General features: G+C 37.5%; 1 long non-coding RNA gene across 7 annotated transcripts in view; it reads left to right on the top strand.

The window, feature by feature from the left end:
- LOC110356328 (uncharacterized) overlaps positions 1-20,860 on the top strand; it is a 244,019-nt gene that overhangs the window by 7,990 nt on the left and 215,169 nt on the right. For 2 of the 7 annotated variants that reach the window (XR_010472589.1, XR_010472584.1), the window contains exons 1-2: positions 16-558; positions 934-1,041. This is a non-coding gene — a long non-coding RNA (uncharacterized LOC110356328). Of the gene's footprint in view, positions 1-15; positions 559-933; positions 1,042-4,762; positions 4,879-20,860 lie in introns of those variants that run through there. The other 5 variants (XR_010472586.1, XR_010472587.1, XR_010472583.1 and 2 more) reach the window with 4 other exon arrangements.

The following is a 20,860-nucleotide window of genomic DNA, read 5'->3' as shown; positions in this document are numbered from 1 at the left end:
GCGGGCGGTGCCGGAAGGGGCCGGGTGCGCGGCGGGTTTTCTGTGGGGACTCGGCACCACGGTCATTTTTACTCCGTGTCTGTGAAGGGGCGGCTGTTTGTTCCGGCAGCCATGGCTCTGGGGGTAGCGCGAGGGCTGCGGGAGGCGGTTGCAACTGTTAGCGGAGCCGCGCGCGCCAGGGCCGGCGGTTGAAACCGTTCGAGGCGCCGCGCGCATGGGGCGGCCGTTAGCGCTGCCGCTCCCGCTCTGTCGGCCTGTCTCCAGCTGCTGCCCGGCGGGTGTGCGCTTGTCCAGGGCTGCTGCTCCGGGGTGTCTCCCGCTGCTACCCAGCGGGTGTGGGGTTTGTCCCCGGCTGCTGTTCCGGGGTGTCCCGCTCGCGTCTCCGCCCGCTGAGGAGCAGCAGCCGGCTGGGAGAACGACCCGATTTGTGAGGGGAGCGCCGGCCCTGTCAGCCGTCTCCTCAGCGCGGGCAGGAGCGCAGCGGCTCCCTGAGGGGGAACCCCCGCAGAGGCTGGGGCTGCTCCAGTCGGGCTCCTGTGTTGTTGCGGTGTTCGCCAGGTGGGAAACCCCCGCAAACTGCCCCAGCTGTTATTTATCTTTTTTAGAGGGGCTTTCCAGTCCTGCTTGTTTTCTTTTATTATGTCCCAGAAACCATGAAGCGCTGTCACTACTCTGTTTTGAGTGGCTCTGGTACAAGAATCTTTCATATCTCTGCTGAGAGCAGAAGAATGCATCTCCAAAAGCTTAATTTTGATATTTTTTTTTTTAAAGTTACATTAATTTGCCTTAATTGCTTTAGTTGTGTGCAGTAGAAAATGCAGTTTAATCTGCATTTTAGTGGTGGTATATCATGCAGTTGCTATAAGGTATAAAGTTTTTTTTTTAGAAGAAAAATATTATAAAATCTGACAATCACCTAAATTATATTCACAGATCAAAGGAAAAAAAACAGATGTAAATTAAGTTGGAACGAAGGTGTTCTGATGGAAAACAGTTTTGTCATGTGATGCTATCAGTGTTAAGGAGACAGCTGGCCATAATGTGAGTAAGTTATTTTTATAACACTATTTAAACACTAAAATGAGAAGGACAAATCTCTCATTAGAGAGGAAGAACCTGCTAACTTCTATTAATTTATTTACTTGAGATTTGTTTTACAGAAATATAGTAGCACAGTACTATATACTTTTGTTATTCCGTTAGATACTATGTATTATCTACTTGAACCAAGCCATCATTGTGCATGTAAAATTTGCCCACATGAATTTTCTCCTTGATTGCTCATAATTAAGTATGTGAGGAACTTTTACCGTTTGCTCAAAGTTAAACACATACCTAATATTCAACAAGGAGGTTATGAAGCAAATATATAGAGCAGGTGAGTGTTTGTTTTGGTGTTTTTGGTTTGTTTTCTTAAAGAGCCCTTTTAAGGATTTACATTTTAGCAAATATCTACAGCTGGCCCAAAGATAACTGTCAAGTGTTCTCTAATAATTCAACAGGGAAAATAATTCTGTCTTGGGGTATCAATGTGAAGAAGTTAGTGCTGTACAAATCTAGGCAAAATGCCCTATTAAGGTTATAAGTTATATTAAATAGAGTAGTGCAATACCTGGACTGTAAAATATACTTCTCTGTCATTGGTGGATCAGTTATTAAAAAATGCAGTTTATTTTGGATATTTATTAAAAGTAACTAGAAAAAAATTCTCAGGTGGGGCATTGCAAGTTTCTGTCAAGTTTTAAGAGAGTAAACGCTGGTAGTATCACCAAGGAATATGAACTGTTCTGAAACAGCAGCAAAACATGCATTTCCACATCCTTTAATAGGCAGAAAGCATTTATATGAAGAATTAAAAAGTTTCAATATTGTTTTTATGATTCCAACAAATAAGACAAGTCATTAAAATGTTAGTAGTTCTGGGTTTCATCTTGTAGTGGTTTTGTTATTGACTTACTGATCTTATCAAGCAATGTGCGCAAGTTCATTTTGCAGATGTATTTGCAGAACTTGCACATTGACTCCAGAGGGCGGTACAGTACTTGCAAATGACCTGTTAATTCCTTTTTATTTGATATCCATATTTCATATTTGGAGGAAAAACTTAATTTCTTTTTTAGTAATTCACTTCTATAAAAATTGTATGAAATTCAGTTATCTTTCTAGCTATGATGTTCTGTGAAGCAGTTGCTCAAGAAAGGGCAACTGCTTTATCTTTTCCATCTTGCTCAACAAAGCAAGAGATAAATGGGGAACTTGTATCTTGTAATAATATTCTTGTGTACCTTTGTAATTAATTAAGTTAGTGCACAGGTATAATGTAAAATGGCTCAGGGCGAAGAGTGCCTCAGCACAGAAGTGTGTTTCAACAACGATGTTTCAGTTATGGTCTCTTGTTGATACAGAAAAGTAGGAAATGGATATGTGCAATGTTGCTGCAGAATCTTACTCTGAACACTGTCAGCAGCATGGGTTAATTGGCTGAACAGTGACTAAAGTATTAATGTTTTATCGTTCCAAAGGAGATATGTTAATGTTTTGTATTGTCTCTGATATGGCCAGGTAGCAATGGTCTCGTGTCCTGTGGATTCATGTCTGGTTTTCAGCAGTCTCTTTTTAAAAATAAAATGAAACAACGGAGCTCTTGCCTGTTGCTGATTTCTAAGCGGAGATCCAAAGATGGTATAAAATGTTGCATGTAAAATGGGACATGTGGTGCATTTCTATACAGTTCTGTTGGTGAATTTTGAACATGCTTGCACTGGGAAGGGAATGACAGGCAGTCTGCATAGAGCTTCCCATTTCAAGTGGTAATGTCTTCCTAGAAGCATGCCTGCATCACCAGACCAATAAGTAACACCTGTAGCTACTGAGGTGATGCTGCTCTTTACTGTGTAGCAGGCAAGGCAACTTCAGCTGAATTCCAGCCTGCACACTAGAAATCAGGTGTTATTGCTTTCAGTATGAAGCTTGTTCTGGCGAGTGGCTGCCAGGTGTGCTGTCAGCTCACTTAAGAGTAAGGCTTAATGAGTAGATTCTTATTTGGTTTGGTATGGCATAGGTTTCAATCTGCATACTGTGGTCAAGACTAAGGTGCCTGAGCATATGAAAATGATCTTTATCTTTTCCTTTATACTGTGTTTATGAATTAAATACTTATGCTCACTCTGACTTCTTCCAAGTTACTTTAAGAGGAAAGGTACTTGGAGAGTGTAGGTTCTGTTGTGTTACCTTTGTTAATTTTTGTGAAAAGACTATTAACTACTTTTAAATCTATATTATTTTTTTCTGTTCAGAGGCCAGTGACATTTATTTCTCCTGCAATTCCAAAAAAGCAACATGCAGTTTTTATGCTTAGTTAAACATATAACAAGTGGTTTTAATTGTGTAACAGAGTTTTCTCTTTTTTTTTTTTTTTTTTTTAAGCCAGGGAGGATCAAAATGTATTTCTGCATCACTTTCAGAATATGGTTTTCCATTGGATGAAATTTATTCTTTTTATGTTACTTCTAATAGCATTTTCATGCTAAACATCTAAGTAAGTGCATGTATATAAAAGCAAATATTCTGTGAATCTTAGAAATGTACTGTGCAGAGAGGAATAGATGCTCATACATGGTCTCCTTGAAGTATGGCAGTGACTTTTTTTGTGAGTTACAAGGTTATCACCGAGTCATTACTGCTGGTATACCTTTCTTTTTCCACAGGGCTTGATTCTTTTCTCTTCTTTGGGTTGTATGCTGAAATCAAATTGTGTTCATCAGGTGGTCGTAGACATTAGGTTAGTGCTGGCAGTTTGAGATGCTTTTCTATAAGGCAATATTATTGGGAAGCTGAGAGACCATCATCCATCTGCAGGGGGCTGATAGGAAATGCATATGGTGCTCTGAAGAGAATAATAATCACCTTTGGAGATCTAGAGCTGGATTTTGCTCTTACTGAAGTCAGTTGGAGTTTTGCTACTGACTTCTGTGCAAGTAAGATTAGGTCCTTTGTCATTTTATTATCATTTTTCAGCATAGACCAGGTTATATGCTGGGAGATAAACTTATTTTACTCCTAATTTATAGTGTAGAGTTGCTGTGGCTAAGGCTGAGCGTGAGTTTGCATCCTGAGGTGTGAATTCTGTATTTTACATCCTTTGAGTTCAGAAAATCACTGTGAGTTACAGCATAATGTTCAGCAGACATTTAACTATCACTGTGCAATGGCAGCAATGTTGGTGTGTACCAGCAAAATTTCAAGGGGGTGAAAGATTTTGTACCACCTGTTTTTATTCAAACTTTACAATTACAGTGACAAGGTGAGTATATTGTTAGAAGTGCAGGAAATGGAATTTTTTTTTTTTTACATATTGAAATGTAGTGTCTTTGTGATTATGATTTATATATTCAAAGTGATACTATTTCTCTGCTTTTGGGCACTGTGTGACTGAGTAAAAATTGCAGTGGACATCATGATTATTGCTTTATGGGTGCTGTATCTTTACTTCATTATAATTTTCATTAATGTCACTATACTACTTCTTACTTGTCAGTACTATCAGAGCTCAGTGGTTTTTAGTTGCTGTTCATGAGGAGAAAGCTTAGATTTCTGGCAAAAAGGATGCAACAGTTGTGGACCTTGTAAATACAGCCTAGGTACTTTATGCTGGTGCTTGGAACTGAATGTCCGTGTGGAATAGTGCCTTCTCTTTAAAAGGTCTAACTATGTGTAATTGTATGTTTTTGTACTATTCTCATTGACTGAACCTGTTTCACAGGTTCACATGGAAGATACCCCAGTCTGTTCCTCAGAGCTGTATAGATCCTGATGACTGTGGTATTGCAATGTGCTGTTGGGGTTTAGGATCTTTAATTGCTGCAACAGTGTTAGCAGGTAGGAGTGAGCTTCAAATACCCTCTGCTCTGGCTTGTTGCAGGCTTATCAAAGCCTTAACAGGCTTGTTTCTCCTTGCTGTGCATCTTAAGTTCTCTTTTCTTTGGGTGTAGTAGGGTGAAAGGGGAGGGGAGGTTTTGTTTCACGTAGAATTTTTTTTGAATTTTGTTTCTGTTAATATTTACGTGACAGTTAAAATGGAGAAGTGATTTACTGTCATTAATAAAATGGAGGTTCACTTCTCACATCTGTAACCTTTATTGTATTTCTGAGAATGATGAACTTTTATATTTATTAGATACTGCATTCAATTTACAATGATTGTATGTAATGGTTTTATTCTTACATGAAGCTGAGCAAGTGCAATCACGTCAAGAGGATTATAAATTTCTGTCATTATTTTGCTTTTCCCTAGCTGTGTGTGTTATAGCACTTCTCATTGCAGAGTGGATTCAAATGCTTTTTCTTCCTACTGTGGTAAAGACTCTCATCTGCAGCAGCAGTGTAAAACAGGGTATAATGATTCAGTACTATTTTACAAAACTATACAAAACATGAGGAAAGAGAGAACCAGGCCTGACCTTTTGCCCTTTCTAATCATTAGAAGGACTATCTGAGTATATTCTTTGCTATTTATCAAATACTTAGAAAAGAAATATTCTAAAATCAAAATACTTCAGAAGTGTAGATGTCATTGTTGTAATTAGAAACTTTGGAAATGCCTAGGAGGTTTTGTGGAATTTAGGGAGTTTCAGAAACAGAAGTTTCAGTATTTCACTAGGATTAGTCACACTTAAATTCTTTACAGGAGGAGCTTGCCATGTTAGACCAAATGAATATGAAATTCTGCTCAAAAGTTCCATCGGTATATTGCAATGCTATCAGAAAATACGTACTGCTGAATGTCACTTTAAAAAAATACAGCTTTTCAGGCCACATTTTTTCAGCAATGTCCAAGCAAGTTGTCCTGTATTATGCTCTTTTGACTGTATGATATATAATAGACTTGTTTGACGATAGCAGTATGCTTAGAAACAGTATGTTTAATTATCTGCTGAGTTCATAATGCAATTGTATTCTTCATTTGAAATAATACTTAATAAGCTTGCTTCCCCACTGGTCCTTAAGTTCACTTTGTGATGATTTCCAATAAAGAGAAATCCATCTCTATTACTGTTATTTCGTGAAATACTGTTAGATCAATAATTTTCTCTGGGAATAATTTCTGTGAGTTCAAATACTTTCATTATAAATTGGATTCCTAGGTTTAGTCTCCGTTGTTGCAGATAACTGTGTCAGATTTTCTTTTTCCAGAGATGTAGAACTTCCTATAGTAACCTTATGCTAGGAACAAACATATTCACTTGAATACTAGGGTTTTTTTATCTTCTTTGTTTCCCTCTTTATGCTGGATAGCTTTTCTATTTTGTGTAGTCATTTAATCTCTACATGTGTTGGTGGGTTTTTTTCTTTTTTCAAAAGACTCTATTTAGGTGAAGTAAACAGGAGCATCTGTGAAAATATACTGTAAATTTAGATGGTAGAATAGATGCTATTAGTCGGTGTTTTTCTTGCAAAATCTTTATATAACCATTGTAAACAACATTATCCTCATCTGCATTTGTAACTTGCTTTCCCTCCTATTTTGTAGATGAAAACTACTTCTTTAGCTGCCAATGTTTCTAAGTGTTCAAAGAATCCATATTAAACCATAAATATTTGTGTTCCTTTGTCAAAATATGAAAGAAATGTTGTGTGCATGTAAGAGCATCTTAAAAGATGCCCTTAACTATGTAAAACTTAGGGGCTATAACATTTTACTTATAGCTGTCTGGTGTGAGACTGAGAGCTCTTTGATGCTTAGAGTCAGCATACATAGAGTGAAATGTTTGAAACTTAAGATGACGTGACAATCCATGCACTGAGCAAGGATTGCTAACCCGAATTATGTGGAAATTCTGCCATGATATGCTATAAATTATGCGTCTCTTCAGGCTCTAGTGACTCTTCTTGGAACTGAAAGGGGTCAAGATCATCTATTTCAGACTCCAATTTATAGGTCTTCTGCTGACAGAGTAAGCACTAAGTGCAAGAAGAAAAATGGAGAGTGAAAGCTCAAGGTATTAAAATAATTTGCAGTAGAGCTTGAGACTTCTCTTTAAAGAATCTGTTAATCGGATAGTGGTTTGCTTCCTGAAGTGACTGTGATTTTATTCAGAGGGTTAAAATTCCATTGTGGGGTTAGTGATATTCCCTCTACCTCAGTGAGACAGTTGTGGCTCAAACTCCTGCCTGTTAAGAATTGGCGTTGTGGGTTTTCTATTAATGATATTCCACAGAAGGAAATACTAAGTTTATGCATTAAAAAAAAACCCCAACTTTTTGCACAGATGTAACTGTGAAGCAGTAGGAATAGTGCTTCAAGTTTTAAAGAATAAAAAACCACACCCAAGGCTTTTATTTACTAAGTGGTGTTTTTACAGATATGAAATATTTCCTGTTACAATTTATTTTCTCAGGCTTAATATGTTCACCTGTGTTGCATATTCACTCTCCTTGGCAACTCATGGTAATTTAGGTATTTTAGGTTGAGATTTAGTAAATACTAGTCAGTTTTGTGAGGTACTGCTGTGAAACAAACATAAAAATCTAGGGTAAATAGGTTTATTTATTTATTAATATTTAAAAGAATATCACAGCTGTGAAATTCTGATCTAAATGGTTTAATTAGGTACCATTTTACTTTCTATTCTCCCCCCCGAGCCTTGAAGACACACCTTGTTAACATTCTTTCTATACAGATTAAAATAGCATATAGTTGGTTTCATTACCAGGTTTGTGAATCCTGTACCTTTTAGACAAGTAACTTCCTCAGCCAGCCTGGGATCTTAAAAAGCTTCTTTTAATACATAATACAGAGTTTCAACTTTATTTAAATAACACATAGACTTTGTATTCATCTCTGTATGATGATTAATTTGACAATTCTTGCCATAATTCTTAATCAACATTCACTCTGTATATTTATTTAATAATTTTGTGATGATAAAATTAACTTTGAATAATTAAAGCTGGTAATAAAACTACAGGATTATTGTGAGATTACTCTCAAATTCAGGTTCAGTTTTAAATGATATATTTTATGCTGCCTGTCTCTTCATTTGCTTAATATTAAAGTAAAATAAAAGGGTAAAAAGTTTCTAAGTAGAAGTAGAGTTTTCAGTCTCTTAAAATTCTTGCAGGGTTTCAGTCTGTATTATGAAAACACAGGAATCCAATATAAATAGGCATCAAGCAACAATAATGGTAGAGCTTGCTGAGTACCTAAAAAAGGTAGATGTTTGAGTTATTTTTGGGAAAGTGTAGTTCCTGAAATAGCGCATCTCTTCCAGAAATTGCACTTCTTCAGTAAGCCTTACCCATTATCTTTTTTAGTAGTTGTGCTAGATATATTTTTCGAAAGCTTCCACTGTACACATAAGTGTATCCTGCATATGCAGCTGATATACCGGTCATTTCCTCAAAGCATGTGCTATAAATTCATTTACTTGCTCTCTGTCTTCCATTCTAGCTCTTCCTCCTGAATGTGGAACTTGCTCTTCAGTGACTTTGAGAGTTCATAACTTAGGATCTATGAGTTCCAAATAAATTAACACATTCACCTGGGTTGGTGGGGAGAGGAATGAAAGATTATTAATGCATTTCCTACTAAGGAGAACCCAGGTACTGAGTTGAGTCTCTCCTCTCTGTTCCTCTCACTCTTCCCTGCAATAAGGTCACTTGCCCTGGTTTGAGATTTTTAACATTTTGGTCCAGCATTAACAGAAAAGTAATTTTGATAGTTTGCCAGTTTCATTCTTGTTTAATACAGAAGCTACTGCCTGAATGATGGGACAGAGAAGAGCACTTTTTAGAAAAAACACCGCTACTTGTGTTGTAGGTATTGTGTTTAAACGAACTCCAGAAATAGTCATGAGACTGACTTTCTACATGGATGCAATTGTAATTGTAAGGCTATTCTCAACTGGTTTTAATCAGAGCAGTTCTATTGCAATCCATGGAAATGCATGCTTTTACTTCTGGAGAATCTTGTGGTGTTTTGTCTCTTGGTATTTTTTTGATGCTACCTTGCTATCTTCTTCCCTTCCAACTTCCTTTACCTGTTTTAATTCCAAAGTGAGTGTTTTGAGATGTGCAGATGAGATTGAAGTGTCAATAAGCTGACAGACCTTTTAGTAAACAACTTGTTGATTAACTATCAGGAAGGGCAAATAGCTTGGGCTAATAGTATGCCAGAAGAAAGGAAAACACCATGCCTGAAGTTCAACAGTTAAAGGCAATATTCATTTCTCTTGTGGAGGTGCCACTCCTGAAAGAGGTTGGAGCCACAGTAACAATAACTGTATTCCTAAAATGGATTTCCTGAATGAGAGTTTTCTGGATAAATGACAGTTAGAAGAAATTGAGACTTTCCTGGTAGGCTTCTGAAATCTAGCCCAGAAAGATGTACAGTCATTTAACAGGCAAAACCATGGTGAGTTTAAAAAAGATTGAAAGACTTGATCTGACTCTCTTTCAGGTTTACACTCTCCATTTCAGCTGGCTAGATTCCTTCTGGCCCTGAGATTCAAAGGAAGGGCAATGTATATCAGAAGCAAAATTTGTGGAAAACATTTCTCTAGTTAGATGCAATGCACCTTCAGGTGTGAGTTTCATCTAGTAATGCATTTGTTTCTGTAAACAGGCAGTAAAGTAATAGGATTTAAAAGCAATCATTGTTTGATGATGGGAGAATATAATTTATCTGTTGTCAGAAATAATGAAGGATCCTCCATGCCTGGTTTATATTATTCAGGCACTGAAATCTGTTAAATCAGTAGGTACACAAGAGTAAAAAATGAAAGGGAAACGTTGGTTTTCTTATGGTTAATTCATGTGTTTCATCTGAAATGTATAAACATTGCTGTTCAAACTGTACTTCAACTTCTCTTTAACTGCCACAACTGCTTTTTTTTTCTTTTATTTAATATATCCAAATGTAATAATCAGTTAACAACTTCCATCCTGCCTCATTTAATTATGTTTAACAAATAATCAATCTAAATTAGCAGCAGGAGACTTCATGCCATTCATACATTTTTAATAGATGTGTTCTTATAATTCTGTGAATATATTTGGCAATGAGGGGAATCTGCTGTGATTTGCCATTTTCTTGGGAGAAGACTCGGGGCACACATCATCTTAATTAAGCATCGTTGTTTTAGGCCTCTGACACTTGTGATTAAGTAAAAAAATAGTTCATTAGTTTCTGTTTATCAAATACTTGTACTGATAGAGATTTTTCATTTCATTTGTAAGCTGGGCCTTTTAAATTAATTCTTGAAAATTTTGCTACTGTATCTTTGGGGGATAGAATGAAAAACACTTAACAAATGCATGGTAAATAAATCATATTGCTTTCAAAGTCCAAACACCACAAATCAGTTTGTATTCAATTTTGGTTAATATATTCAATAAATATAACAGTGGAATTAGTTACATGAGAGTATGTTTGGCTTGCTATGGACTGTATTGCAGCCTTTATTTTAGTTTTTCTATACTAATTAATCTGCATTTTTAGTCAATTAGAATGTTGCGCATACTGTCAACCCCTTATGTAATTATATTCACTATTTTGTGTTTCACTAAAATTTGACACTCCCAGTTTGCTTTATTTGAAAGAGTTGTATCTAGGGTAGCAAACATTTTGTTTTGTTTACCTGGAAGATTTGAATCCCTAAACACGGTAGAGCCCTGTAGATTACCTCTAGTTCTAGATTTAGAAATGTGGGCTGATCCGACTGTGGCTGAATGAGTTTTGTAACTTGCAAACAAATCTAATACTAAATTAATGTTGTAAGCTCTATGATTTGCTCATTCGTAAATAACATACAACAGTGGCAACATTTGCTCACTAGCTGGTTGAGTGTTGCAAATGTTGGTGCTATAAAAGCCTTGCCAGTGGACAGTTAAATCAGCCTCCTAGAAAGAGTAGATAAATTCCTCAAATGACTTAACAATTACTTATCCATGGCATATAATCTATATGCCATCTGATAAGACACAGGTGCAAACCAAAATGAGGTAAGAAACATCTGGAGCAGGGGGTTGTGGTGTTTGTAATGGCAAAATTCACTATTTAGGTTTTTTGGTTTTCCAATAAGCTGAATTGCAGGAGAAGATAGCAAAATTTCTTTAAAAACGTTCTTCTGAATGTCATATGGAGAGCAGATAAGAAAACTCTGTAGCTCTTGGGGAGCTACAATAGGAAATGTTTCTCAGATGCCTCTGTGTATAAAATCAAAGAGATCTTTCCTTTCTGTCACTATGTAGTTGTGTCTTTTTGGTTTATTTGCTTTATTTTTTATGCTAATGTGCAAGCTAATGGGAACATCAGCCCATGCATTGTAGAGGGCAGAAATTCATTCTTGCAACAGCTGCTATGGTGACTGGCATCTGCATTAGTGTGTGTGGTTGTCTTGCATCACACTTGTGTAACTATGGCATGAACAGTTTTAGTATGGTCTGGAGCATAAATATTCTAATAAACTCAACTTCTGTTGCAGAAGCAATTTTGTATTTGAAATATATAATTTGTCACTTGTCTGAGTATTTCAAATGAAATTAGTCTTGGGAGTGGAACATTATCACAACAGTAGCAAGAATTTCCTTGTAGGTTGGATGGTCAATGTTTCAAGTGTATTGAAGTCTAAGTGTTCAGAGGTATTTAGTGTAGCCTAATGTGAAAAATAAATTGTCACCCCTATGTTAGGTACAAATTTCCATTTATTGATATGCTGAACTTCTGAAATCATGAGCATTTACAATAATATTAAAAAATTATTTATTTTATGAAAACAAGCAGCATTATAACGCTTATTGGACTGGATCAAAGATTACAAAAGCTAGTATTGCACTGAATGCAGTCCCACTGTCTCCAGTGGTTGGGGCTCAAGCCAGGAAGAAAGAGGGATACAATTCTTGCTCCTCACTTCTGAAGTGGTAAAAAAGAGCATAATCTTGCACTGGGTGAAGGAAGTGTCTTTTGATTGTCAAATCCTGGAGTTTTAGTCTTCTTGCTGAGGATGTAATAGCAACATTCCCTAGCAGTGTTCAAACATCTTTGTGACTCTCTTTTTTTTTCTTTAAGAGAAAGAATTAAGAGTTTAAGCTTTCCAGCTTTAAAACTTCTTTTACCCTTCAAAACCCACAAAGCAAGCATGAAATTTTACTCCTGGCAATCATCCAAGTGATCATAAAACTGAGTCATTGATTTCCAACACTGGGAACTATTTTGAATCAGTAGCATTATTTTGATAAGCAAGTATGCAATTACATGCACTATTGCAAAGCTTCTTAGATGTATTCAAACAGTGATGTGGCAATGCTATTTGTGGTCGTGATAGTATATACAGTTTAAATCAACGGGACATTAATGGGGAAAAAAGTGCTACAATGTTTGCAGACTTCTTAGATATTTGGATTCATATGCTGATACTAGCACTGACCATACGGAATGGGTGACTGTATTCTCTGCTGGTTTTTCCCATACCATGTGCATTTGCTTAAATGAACAAATAAAAAGACAAACCATGATACTGCTTCAGGCAGATGGATCATGCAATAGTACAGGTTTACTAGTATAAACTATTTTTAAAAATTATTTCATATGTGTCGAAAAGCTCACATAGCCCTGATTTCCTGTAGCAATACACTCTTGGCCATGAAGAACTGCCAGTACCTGAAGACTGCCAGTTTCCTTGGTATGGTGAGAGATTGTTTTCTGCTCCAAGCCATGAATCACTGTCACTGTTAGGTATGTAAATGGCTGGTGGTCATGTTTACTCTTTTGGCTTTGATCTTGAGGCAAAACAATTCCAAACTTGATATGAGGCACTTGTGAGAGGAAATGGGTAGATTCCCAGTCGTTAAGTATTCAAGGCATATGGGATGGCAGTGAGAGGCAGCAGCTTTCACCATTTATAGCTTCTGAAAGGAGCTGGTGTGAATAGCACACTCGTGAGTATGGAGTATCCAAAAGGCCTTGCTAAAGCCAAAGTACCTGCATATCAGCTCCAGGGTTCCTAGATGCTCAGAACTAATGGCAAATTAATTGTGTATGCAATCATTCTTTAAAGCAGACATTAAGCTACACACATATTGTGGGTGGTAATTTATCACGTGGAGCTGCTTTTAAATAAAAATTATTCTGTGCAATTTACGTGATGAACAGTTTTTTTTCTTGATGTTGATATGCCTGGATCTGACATAGCTGTTATGAGTAATTCAGCTTAATTAGAAGATCATTTGTTTTCATTTTTTCACTATTTTAGAATGGAGGTGCTTTCAAAATCACGATTTAATGAAAATGGGATTAGACAATTTTGGGCCTGTTTTATTCCCTAATTTTTACTCAAGTTGGCAGACCTCATTTCTAGAGATCTGCTTGCTTTCTTTAAAGAAGTCCACAAAAGACGAACAAAAACAAACCCCCCCCAAATAGCCTCATGTCTTCCTCCTTGAGGAAAAGAGGGTTTTAGAAAAATCCCCTCTTATCATATGTTTGTCTTAGTCTTGGAAAACACATCCTAATCCTTCATTTTGAGAGGAGGAGTGACACTGCTTTGAGGTGACACCATGTTCTCTCTAAATGGTGCAAATGTAGCGAATTATGGAATATGGTTGTGCTGAGTCATTTAAGTTCCTTTTCCTGTCTTTAAACGGCTCTACTGTCAGTTTACTCCAATTCTTTTCTCTATAACATAATTAGATTTATATTTAACTCCAGAAGAGTGTCGAGTCTTCTGTATGAGTAGAAGTTGTACTTTACATGCAATGGTTAATTTTAAAGTGTTCATTGATCTACTTGAATGAGATGACTGCTATTTCAGGTTGTGGCGAAGTTTCAGGTTGTAGGAAAGGTTATGCAATTTTGCCAGAAACAAATGTTCTAGTAGTTGTCTCTAACAGAGACAGCCATTCAGTGTCTCATGGGATTTTATTAATATTAATATTCCAATTCCGTTAAAAGACACACGAGCCACAAAATCCAAATCTCAAATCATGTTCCAAACTCTCTCAAAATTAAAGACTATTCTATTGAAGTGGAAATTGTACTGTTAGAATGCTCTTTGGTTTTGAAATCTACAGTTGAGTTGAATGTGCTTAAGTCCTAGGCTTATAGTGCTTTGTGTTTCCTCTTTTAGAAAAAGATTAAATTTCCATTTCCTTCCTGTGTTTTCTTTTTATATATGTAAGCTTTTTTTTTTTTTTGACAGGTGTTTTGGTAGCTCTGCTTTGCTCATGGTATCAAAAAACTGGCAAATGGCTGTGCTCGAAGAGTGGTGGTGAATGGAGTTAAACCAAGTCACAAGTGGTGTTCCCCAGGGCTCAGTATTGGCTCCAGCTCAGTTTAATCTCTTCATTAGTGATCAGGACAAGGGGATCAAGTGCACCCTCAGTAAGTTTGCAGATGACATCAAGTTGGGTGGAAGTGTTTATATGCTTGAGGTTAGAAGGGCTCTACAGAGGGATCTGAACAGGCTTGATCCATGGGTTGAGGCCAATTGTATGAGGTTTAACAAGGCCAAGTGCCGGGTCCTGCACTTGAGTCACAACAACCCCAGGCATTGTTACAGGCTCAGGAAAGAGTGGCTGGAAAGTGCCTGGCAGAGAGGGATTTGGGGGTGTTGGTTGACAGCTGGCTGAGCATGAGCCAGTGTGTGCCCAGGTGGCCAAGAAGGCCACCAGCATCCTGGCTTGTATCAGGAATAGTGTGGCCAGCAGGACTGGAGAACTGCTTCTCCCCCTGTACTTGGTGCTGGTGAGGCTACACCTCGAATATTCAGTTTAGGGCCCCGCACCACGTGAAAGACACTGAGGTGCTGGATAGAGCTCAGGGAAGTGCTGGTAAGGGGTCTGGAGCACAAGTCTGAGGAGCGGTTGAGGGAAATTGGGCTGCTAAAGCTGGAGAACAGGAGGCTGAGAGGAGACCTTATTGCTGTCTGCAACTGCCCGAAAGAAGGTTGGAGCATGGAGGGGTTTGGTCTCTTCTCCCAAGTAACAAGTGATATGATGGGAGCAAACAGCCTTAAGTTGCACCAGGCGAGGTTCAGATTGGATGTTAGGAGAAATTTCTTCATGGAAAGGGTCATCAAGCATTGGAACAGGCTGCCCAGGGAAGTGGTTGGGTCACTGTTCCTCAAAGTATTTAAAAGACATGTAGATGTGGTGCCTGGGAGTGTGGTTTAGTGGTGGACTTGACAGTGCTAGGTTAACAGTTAGATTCAATGATCTTAAAGTTGTTTTCCAACCTAAACAATTCTACAATTCTGTGATTATCTTTTTTCATAAGCTTGGCAGTCAAGTCTTACTATGCTCATCACATTGAATTTATTTTTCTCAGCATCAGCTGCATATAATCATTCCCATGAGCAGCGATAGAAATTGAATTTGCCTCCAGCACACTTCAACTCAGTAAATACTGGGGTGATAGGAATGAGAAAATGAAAAAGGCTGCAAAACCCACTGCAAGTAATCCCTTAATCCAATATTAAGGATCCTGGTTCGTCTGTACAAATACTGTCCAAGAACATAAAAGAAGCAGTTCAGCACTAAAAGAGACATGAGCACTGTTCTTTCTGGGGAGAGTATCTGGAAAGAGAAGAATTTTCTTCCGTAAATGTTAGAGGTGTGGGTGGCCAGATGGCATTTAGTTGTACCATTATGATATAAAAATTTGATTCCATCCTAGTCTTCCTTTCTTTGTCACACAGCTGTCCTCTGATTAGATAAGATCTACCTTCTAACACAATTGGTTTGAGTTTTGAGTTTGATCTGATTATTTCGTGTTCTTACCCATGTTGGTTATAGTCTCTCAGCATAATTTAAAGCCTTAGGTCTGCACAGGAGCTGAGGCTGAGAGAAAAAGGGACAAGGAGAGAAACTTTTTGAGGTTGAAAGATCGGCTGTCAGCAGATATTTCACATTTTTATCCTAATAAAAACTTAGGTTCTCTGCTTATGTTAGAAGAAACGATGAGAGAATTTGAAGGTTTGTTAGGTAAAATTATGAAATGAGAACAAAGCTTCTAAATGGATTCAGTAAGCCAAGCAAGTATTTCTGAAATTACTGAGACTCCATGTAATTTCATACCTGAACATTCATGTTTCTGAGGATGAGTTGGTAGCAGCTTTTGTCAGCTGTATAATGGTATTAAAATATTGAAGTCCAATTCTACAGTAATTTGCCCAGATATTAATCTGGAATAATTCTGCTGAACTAAGTCTAGTCATTGGAGTGGCACAAATATGGAAACAGTGCAAGAAAGACAACTGGCTAAATGTTAGATCCTACTGTTTTTCCTCTTACATCAGTGTACTCATAGTGGAGGGCAGTTCTTGACCCTGAGAGGGGTTTAGGAATGCGAGATATGTTTCCACTGCAAAGTTAACCTGGCTATATGGCTGGGGATGTATTCTGTGATTCTTTTTCTAGGTACTTCAAAGGAGATTTTTTTTTTTCCCCTTCTGTCAAATCCTGGATAAAATTTGTTTGTGTTTTCCCATGTTTTTCCATGGTGGGGTGTTTGATGTTTACACAGGGGTTTCTGAGCAATGGGATGTTTCATTGAGGGATGAGGATTCTAGCCACACATCAAGTTAATTCATGATGAAGTTAAAAACATATTCTGACCTGCAGGTCACGTGAAATTAAGATTAAAAGTACTTCCCCAGAGTTTTTATTCATCTTTTATATGTGTTTGGGATGTAAGCTGAAGTCTAAGCCTGTCCTGGAGCCTTTGTACTTGAAGAGACTTACCTTTTTTGCTTTTTAAATGTATCCCGAATTTCCTAATAAGTAGAAAATTTGGATCTGATTTTGGCTAGACCCTAGGCATAAATAAAACTTGATAAGTAACATGCCTATCACTCATTCATTTTCTTTCTATTTCTTCCCTCCTTCCCCTTAAAATACTCTGAAAAGTAATGTTTTATTTTCCAGGATGAGTCTCCTGAAGAGACCTGAATGCATTTTTGTAGTTTGCAGGCTCAGAATAAAATGGGATGTTACTGAGAGCCAAGGAAAGATACAAAATGAGTTTTATCAATAGCATGGTAAAATGCCAAATAATGCTAATGTGCTTTTGTCTGCTGTCAGCTTTCAGGTGGTCTGTACTTGCTAAATAGCACATTTAGATATGCAATTTATCAAAAGAACACATACAAACCCAACAGGGTGTTGGGTTTTTTTTTTTTGTTTTTAGACTAGAGTCTTTTAAATTTGGTAGTACTTTGTATAACTTCTGTTTATACATATAGCTGAGTCAAAAACTGTGTTCCATTGTTTGCTACTTTTACATAGCTGTGTGGTTTTGGACTCCACACAAAGTGTTACTAAGTTGTATTAGTGGTGTCAGATCACTTAGAAACTTGGTAGTGTTGCAAGATGCAGTGCTGGTGATTCCATATTAGCTGCTTTCTGATCCCTGCTATTAATGAACTCGTGTCCACTGACAGTGTTAAGCATATAGCTCTTGATGAGACCTACAAGTGGAGATGGTAGCTATGGTGAGCCTTTAAAATAACAATAAGCAAGCTGAAAAGGCTAATATAAAAGAGCCTGAGAGAAAGGGTCTAGGGAATCTTGGGCTAAGTCTGTAGGGAAAAAAAGCTATGAACACATGCCGAAATCTGATTGGTATGGCAGCATTTTGTCATTATCCCTAGTTCTGGTTCTTGAAAAATGTTGTTTCATGCCACTGAAAGCAAAGAGTTTGGGATAAGGGAGTAGCTGTGTTAAAATGACTCAGGAGTGTCTCCCCATCCACTGAGCCTGATTTTACTGCTTTCTCTGTTTCTCCAGCACTGCTGTATTTGAATACTAGAGACTTAGGAAAACTGTTTTATCACTGTATCTTGGTTTTCTAGACATACCTGTGTGGAATCTGTTCCAAGATATTGTGACCACTTTTTAAGGTTTGATCCAGACTCATGTAAAGTTAGTAATCATCTTTTACTGCATGTTGCTTTTGTGGAGTTTCATGGCGTACAGAGGCGTAGGAGAGCAGAACATTGTCTTCCAGCAGCTGAAATGCCACCTAAAATTAAGTTATTAGGAGCAGGAAGGTATCTAACATGTTTTGAAAAATCAATATACTGACTTATCTTTGTGTTCCCCTTGACAAATGAAAAGTATGTCAGATAAGCACTGTCAGCTTCAAGATTGTATAATGATTTAAAGTAGAACATAAGTCAATACACAAATTTGACTTCTGATTTTTCTAATCCAGTTTTACGTTGTGTTGAACACGGAAACTGCATCATCCATCAGACTTATTATTTGAACTAAATAAAAGCAAAATACGTTTCTTAGCAAGATGCTCTGAAGCCAGAGCCAGCTGCTTGACTCTTGATGTGTCAAAGCAGAGTGCACCTATGCTGCTGCTCACGCCTTTTTGCATATTTCGTTTGCATGTTTGAGTGGCTACCTAACACATCTTGACCTTAATAGATATGCAAAGAAACTGAAGTGTTTGAAAACTAGCAGTTAGGCTTTCCCCTCACATTTTAAAGCCCTAGTTCAGCTTGATCAACACAGCAATCAAATTATGCCGGATACTGGTTGGAAATCCGTGGTGTTTGTTCGAGTATGTTGAATGTTATGCATAGTGGTATATTAGTGACTATGGTGTACAAGCAGGCAGGTATATGGCAATGTATTTGGTGTATTTATTTATATCTGTTCATGAACAAAACAATGTGAATGTTTTATGCAGGTGTTTTTCAGTGATTGATTAGCAATGATAGTACTGAAGTATATTTCAGTTTGTGGCTTTGTATAACCTCTTTCTCACTAAGTTGGTGAGAGCTGATAATTCTAAATGTTTCTGTATGCTTATGCTAGGAGAGGTCAGATAGCAGGCAAAAACTGGAGCTGACTATATGGTTTAATTTTACTGGCAGGTAAAGTATTTTAAGCTGAGTTGCAAGGAGTTAAGTGCAGCAAGGTCATCAAAATATAACTAATTACCACAGCCTTTTCTGTCCACCTGGAAGAGGGAGAGGTATCTTGAGAGTTTAACATTTCCAGCAAATGTGTGTTTTGCTGAGATTTTTGGATGGAGTAATTACTCAGAAGTAGAAACAACCAGAACTGGTAGTGGTTTCTGTTTCCCTAAAAGAAAGCTCAGAAAACTGATTAAAATTGTGAAATAAATTAATGAGATACTAGTAGCTGTACTTGGTAAAACACCATGGCATTCACACACAGCTTTACTTTGCTAGTCCTCTGCAGCCATACTGCTCTGTTTTGCTTTCTGACACTTCCTATCCATAAACATATTTAATTCACGAAGCTTTCAAGAATGTTCTTTGGAGAAACTACTGCAAATATTTTTGAGGTGGTAAAATTTTACTGTATTATCAGTAGACTATACTTCTGGTGCTTTTGGCTGTAATTATTTTAACATAGTGCATGTTCTGGTTTTTCTTTCCTTCTTCCTATGTGTAACTTGGCATGTTCTTTTCTACCTTGAGACAAAGACATAGTAGCTACTTAAATGCACAAAGATTATTTTCACTCGAAGTTGGAAAGTGTAGGAGAATGGTCTCTCTGTGACTTCCTAGACTTCTATCAGCAGATCCTTAGTCAGCTGCAGAGTTTTCCACACTCTAAGTTTTTTTGGATCTGTAGAGCCTAATTCCTAACTGCACTCTCTCTGCTAGGCTGAGATCCCTAAAATTTCCTGCTCTTTATATGTCAATTGTTTCCTCAATTTAATTGCAGCTGGCATGCTGCTAGTAGAACTGGGGGCTGTTAACCACAGTCACTCAAAGATCTCAGCCCTGTGTCAGAGATAGATAAGAAAACAAGCATGTCAGCCTGAGCAAGGTTTGGATAAGCACACAATTGTGCTTAATGAACTTTCCAGTAATGCATGTAAATCATGGTGCAGGACAAGCCATGAGAAGACAAAGCTGGAGTTGAGAAGCATCTCAGTCATTGAGTGAAGTCATGGCTCTGGGATCCGCTTTAGTGACCACACTGCACATGAATGTGTTCTCTAGCAGTCTGTAGATTAGAGCTGCTAAACAGGGAGCTGGACAACATAGCAAAAGGAAGACCTGGTGTGTTTGTGTTGTCAAGGCACTTAGCAAATCTGGAGTAATCTATCTGCGTTTAATTGTCCTCTCTTCGTTTGTACCAAAATGTGCCCTTAAAATAGTATCTTCAGATTTATGATAATCCTCCATCTGTTTACATGGTTTGTTTAACCAAGGGAGGTCATGCAGCAAATATGTCTGTGCTTCCTGACAAGAACTTACACTAGTGAGTTAATTGTGAGTTAACACCTGGCTAAAGAAGTTGGCAGCTTAAAGAATACATTAAAAAAATGCAATACAAAACAATCACCTCTGAAAAGCCTCTGTCTTAATTACAAGATTTGTAGATTTTGATGTCAGAACATTTGTTATGGAGCATAAAGGTTATAGCAGTGGAAAGACTTGACTGGTGTCAACCAAGTGTCAGCAGACATGAAGCATCATGTCCTGAAAACCAGAGCTTGTGTTTGGATGAATAACTGGGGCTGCTCTAGTTCTCCTTTCATACTCATTGATGTAACAAGTCATCTTTGTTCCTTTGTTGCTTGTGTGCAGACAGGTTCCAGTGAAATATGAATTAAGGAGAATTCCTTTTGACTAGAAGTAGCATAACTAAGAGCCACAATTAGTAATATTTTGGATAATTAGCTTCAACCATGCTAGAGAATTCTGTGATTGCATTTGGAAGAGTGCTAGCTAGTAGAATCCTTTTAAATCAAACTCTAGGTGGATAAATGCTTTGTAGCCCCTTGAGAAATAATCATTTTACTAACACACGTCAGAAATTATTCAGAAATTATTCTTCCCTGTCCAGGTGGTACATCCACTTGTCTTTCATC

This window comes from Columba livia, chromosome 4, assembly GCF_036013475.1.
Source record: "Columba livia isolate bColLiv1 breed racing homer chromosome 4, bColLiv1.pat.W.v2, whole genome shotgun sequence".
NCBI lineage: Eukaryota > Metazoa > Chordata > Aves > Columbiformes > Columbidae > Columba > Columba livia.
Note: the sequence above shows the minus strand (reverse complement) of the source record. Positions and strands in the feature narration are given on the sequence as shown.